Source organism: Abrus precatorius, unplaced genomic scaffold, assembly GCF_003935025.1.
Source record: "Abrus precatorius isolate BTA unplaced genomic scaffold, Abrus_2018 Scaffold9, whole genome shotgun sequence".
NCBI classification, from domain to species: Eukaryota; Viridiplantae; Streptophyta; class Magnoliopsida; order Fabales; family Fabaceae; genus Abrus; species Abrus precatorius.
In genome coordinates this window covers 33266628-33272844 of record NW_020874439.1, presented here as the reverse complement: position 1 = coordinate 33272844, position 6217 = coordinate 33266628, and positions in this window count along the sequence as shown.

Genomic DNA, 6217 nt, shown 5'->3' with positions numbered 1-6217 from the left:
ATTATTAAAAGTGTATAATTAGTACACTTCTTCTGTCCTATTCCAATTTAATTAATCAGCCAGCATACATAACTCAAATTCATGCTTGGTATTTTTTTAATAAATACTTTATGAATAGGCTTAATGATCTTAATAATCCTTTTTTAATTACTTATTATTAAAATAAAACAAAAAATAACTAATTTTCTGTTTAAGACAAATTTTGTTACGTCAATATGTTTTTTATTTTTTAAATTAATCTAATTTATCTAAAAAAAATGAAATACCATCTATTTCGTATAAAACAGAGATGAAATTAGATGCTAATAATAAGTGTTCAAATTTTGTTAAATTTATTTTCATTTAAAATAAAATAATAGAATGATGATAAGTGTATAAATTCTGTTAATTTCATCTTTATATAAGACGAAATTCATATCACCTCTGGACAATGAGCAGCAGCTATCCCCAAGACAAAATCTTTACTTTGCTTTTCATTTGTAGAGTTCTATATTGTAACAAAAGTCCAACAATACAAACATACGGTTGTTAATGTCTCTTTATTCTTAATATTGCTTAAAGTTTAATTAATTCAATTTTTTTTATATTTGATTTAAATACACTTCAATTAAGAACAAAATGAAAGCAATTGTGTGCTTCTGCGTGTGAAAGTATGCGCATACAATTTTTTTTAGACTGAAACAAATAAATATTAGTCACTCTTAATAATTTTTATAAATCCTTTTCAACTTATTCATTAAACAATATTTTTAATACTTCTTTTATTGAAATAAACATAAAAATGATTCGTCCCATCAATTTTAATTTATCTTTTAAACTTAATACATCACATCAAATTAATAAAAATAATATATAAATTTCTTACACTTTATATTTTTAAATGATAAATACTTTTATAATACAAATTTATCACTTTTAGTCACTTATCTTTGAATCTAAAAGATGGAGTTAATGTTTTGAAATTTATTTTTATATATTTTTATCAAATTAAAAAGTCACATTTTTTGTTATACTTGTATATAAAAAGATAAAATTCTTATCATTAACAATAAAGACACTTATATTATATATAATTTTTTAGGTGATTTTTTTATTATTTAATTATATTAAATTTTATATATATATATATATATATATATATATATATAAATTCATTTCAATTTTGATCAAACGATGGTAGGAATATATAGTTGAATTTTGTTGAATATTAGGGTGTAGCCATTGATTATTGTCTAGGGATAATATGAATTTTGTCTCATATAAAAATGAAATTAATAAGATTTATACACGTGTTATCATTTTTCTGTTTCATCATAAATAAAGATAAATTTAACAAGATATTAATACTTGTCATCATCGTTTAATTTTGTCTCTATTTTATATAAAATAAGTAGTATTTTGTTCTTTTTTAAACTAATTAGATTAATTAAAAAATAAAAAATTAAATTTTATTTGACTTTCATATGAAACATGGATTAACGTGGTAAAAATTTATCCTAAACAAAAAATTAATTATTTTTTATTTTATTTTGATAATAAGTAATTAAAAAAGTATTATTAAAGTCATTAAATCTTATGAATATCGATTAAGGAATGTTGAATGCACTTTATTAATACTTTTAGTAATTATTTATTATTTATGTTGTAATGTATAAAGCAAATACATGATTAATGTTTTTGTTTTATATAAAAAATATTTGTTTTTAATCTTTCTTATTTATTATTTTGACTCTCATGATATATTATTTATCTTTCTTGTATATAAATGTAAAGATAAATATATAATTTAAAAAATAATAATCAACACTATCTTAAAATTTCAAAATGACTCAAAAAAAATAATCTGAGCTGATAAATTTAAATTAAATGTTAAATGGTTTTTATATTTTTAATAAAATAAATACTTCTAATAAAATATTTTTTTCATTGCAACTTAAAACATTACACGTTTCTTATATTAATTAAACAAACAATGTTTGGATGGTTTAGATTAAGGTACAGGTGTAAGCAGGTGTTTATTGTTCAGAATCCCAATCATAAATAATAGGGTGTGAGATCCAAGAAAAGTTGTGGTGTGGGACCCATACTACTTACAGTGACACTCGGCAAAATCTCATTGGCTCGCATACTACCTTCGCCGATCACCGCTTAAAAGTAAATTATAATTACTATAATATAAATTTAATTTTGTTAACTCTAATAGTTAAGATTGAATTTAAATAATCATTAATAATAAATTTTGGCTACGAATCATGTATTATATTTTAAATATTTAAACAGTGAAATTAACTATGTAAATTTGCCCCTCTTTCACTTTTTCCTTACTTTTCGCAATCTCGTATTCTAATACAAGATTAGTACAAGCTCTTTTTTTTTATTGTTACGGAAATTTACTTTAGATTTTCCTTTAAATATTCTCTTTGCTCTTTACATAATAAATAATTATTAATACTTTTTATCCTTATTGTGAAAATAAAAAATTATTTTTTATCCTTGTTTATTATAAAATATTGTATTGATTAAAAAAGTGTATTTGATGAGATGAGTGCATTAAATGAATAAAAGCAGTTGAAAACTTATGTATTTGCAATTATCCTTTTGTTCCAAACTGAACTTAATTGTGATTAATTAGATTTATCCATGTATATTGTTAGTATTAATAAAACGGAAATTCTCATTAATAAATAGTATAACTGACACATTAATTATTATATTTGTAAGTGAAGAATGCAGAATTGAGGAGTGTCATATAATAAAATAAAAATATGGCGTACGAAAAAAGGAAGAAAACAGAAACATCGCAAACTGAGGAGCCAATGAGAATGAGCCACGTACAGATCCTTTTCATGACGTGTCGGCTAAAGCACAGAAACATAGGGGCCCACTCTTTTGATAAGAGCACCTACACGCGACACGACATCACTTTCCAACTTCCTTATTCTTTTACATACGTACATATAAATTTGCTTAAAAAGAATGATTCAATTTAAAATAAATATTTATGAGAGTAAGGAATTAATAGTAAAATAAAATTTATTTATGTTTCTCATTTTTTGAGAAATTATTTAAGTTTAAAATCTAAAAAGATAACTAATTTTTAATTTATGAAAAATTATTATATTATATAAACATTTTCTTACAAGTTATTAATGGTTTATATTTATATTAAATTTGTTAAATAGATTAGAATTTAAAAACTTATTATTTTATATTTATATATATTTTATCTAAATGCATCGTGTTGGCTGCAGGGCAGTTAGCGTTAGATTATCATGAAAAGAGCGAAACGGGTACGGCGCAACAAACATGTGATGGATGTGATATCATTCATATTCATATGACCCATGCCATCTATTTTCCACATCTTCAATCCTACCACATAAATACGCCAATTCTTTTCATAAATATTATTTTTAACCTTTAAAACAATCACAAAATCAAAATAAGTAAAAAACATGAAAATTTGTTATCTAATAAACACAGTAATTTTTTTTGAAAAAATTAACTAATTTTTTTGAATTCTAATAATGTCAATGGGAATAAACCAACAAAGTGAGTCAAGTTCATACTCACGTATTCCGTTTTGTCTTATTTTAAGGGTACTCGTCAATTGGTTATTATTTACTAATTATATTTTAAAAAATATTTATATATTAGAATTGATCATATCAAATACTATTAAATATGATTATTTTAATATATTTTACATATATTCTTTAAGAATTTATAAATTCAAGTAAAATTTTGTAAAAAAAATATTTTATTGATAATAAAAACATAAATATAAACAATAATAAAAAAATTGATGAATAAAATGTTAACTTAATTATGATTTATAGATATTTTATCATAGATTGACAAATTAGCCGCTCCATTAGAGTGCCACTTATATTCATTCAACTTTTGTTTAATTCTGTATTTGACAAATCACTGTGAATATTGCAATCATTTTTACCCTTATTTTATATGAAGTCAATAATGATTTAGCTTAGCATTTATTGAAAAGGCGATTCCTTGGATTAAGAATAATCACAAGAAGTGAAACTAACCTATTTAATTTTCTTTGTCATCAATCATATTGCACTAACACCTCAAAATGGGGCAGTCAATGTTGTTGGTTTAATAATTCTATCATTTTCAAATTTCAAGTTTAAACACAATTGGACGTGTAATGGGCGATAGTTATGAAATGATAATAACCACAATGACTTGTAGTTTTATGTATCTAAATAAAAAATATATATATATAACTCATCCTTAATAGCTTTATAAAAAGAGGAAAAAATGTTATTCTTATAATTTCGTACAATTATTTTTATAAATAAAAAGATTTAGAAAAAAGGAATGTGTAATATAATGAATAATGTGATGTAAAATAAATAAATATATTATTTTTAAAAGTGTTATAAACTGTGTATAAAAATAACAATCGTTTTAAAACAATGTATTTATGCACATGATATTTAACCAACATCCTTCATTCAAGTAGTACTAAATTCCTTTGGAAGTGTATTGATATCTATGTAAATCAATAAATAATAAACACACGTTATATAAAATTTAAGCCATAAATAATATAAAATTAATGACATAATTTATAATTGAATACTTCATTAGTTTCACATTTATTAATAACTATTATGTCATAATAATAATGACAAAACAATCATTACTTAACAATTTCTTCTTTAGTCTTTGACCACGTATTTATGAAGTCATAGTTATAAGACTAAACTTTGGTAAAAAATAATAACTAGATAAAGTGATTCCCATAACAACGACTTTAGGATTCAAAGACATTGCATGTAAAATTTACGTAGTAAAGTCATAGTGTGATCAAATTACGGTTGGGTATCAATTAGATGACTTTGATTTATTGTTAGTGTGAATCGTTTTATAATTTGAACATAATTTCTATACGTTGTTAATATAATTTCTATATTACATTAAAAATTACATCAATTATTTATATACAAAAATTTATTAGCCCACTTAAAATAAAATTATTATTTCTTGAAAGTTACTTAGATAAATCCGAATTCTATCTCTGATTTGATAAACAAAATGAGAACTTGGTTGTCAATTGCATCATCGTGGGTTCCAATTCAAGGATTTACAAGTAATTCTCATAGATTGCATTGCTAGCTAACTTTTACAATTCCATGTTTGACAAGTAATGAATTCTCCTAAGTGAAACTACCATGCTAGCTAACACAATTTGGTTCAACTAACTCTCCATGACTACCAATGAATTGAAGGTGCTTGAAATTCCATAGTAGATATCTATAATTAGATCAACAACTACTAATTTCCCAACATCAAAAAAGCCCAACTTCATTGAATTCCTTAGTAGATACCTATGAGTATGAAATCTCGAATGAGGATTGAGAAGTTATCATTTATGTCTTTTGGGCATTGCAATAAATGTAATCACATGGTAAATGACTATGCTTCCTTAGATTTTATGTATAGGTCAAATAATTTCCAGCGTGAGGTGTTAGTCTCCAAAGCAAATGTATCTATTAGTAGAATCTCCAATTGTTGGATCATTGGTTTTTAGAACTATGTATACAAGTGATTTTAATTATATGAATGAAAATTTAGTAGCCTTGAGGACCAATGTATATGTAACAAGGGATTGGTGTAATTACTCCCACCAAATCTCAAACAAGATTTTGTAATAAATGTAAACAAGTTGAAATTTTGCAAGCTAGCAATGGTGATCTGATATGATAGGAAACAACTTTTTTATATCAGCATTAGGCCCAAAATCTTAAAGGCCCACGAAGTTTATTTAAAGCACTAGTTGAATGATGAGTCTTTCCACACAACCAAAAAAATGAGATGAGTCTCTCCCAACCAAAAATGGGAATGAATAGTCTCTAGATCCAAAAAAACAAAAGAATGATGAGTCTAGGGTCTAATTTACCAATTATATTTTAATTAATGAAAATGAAATGAAGGAAGCATTTAAAAAAAATATGAAATTAGTTTATAATCTAAATTATTGCATAATTCTTTAAATAATATGAATTTATTGGCTATGAACCCCAATGCACTTTAAATAGATTAATATTGAACTTAAGGCATTCAACATTAGTATAGTTTATTTTGTTATGGAATTTTAGGTGCAGATAATTGATACCTGATAAAGAAAGAGAGGAGATTATCGCCAGGATTTGTGTTGAAGATAATTATTTGTACCATGTATTTTAAG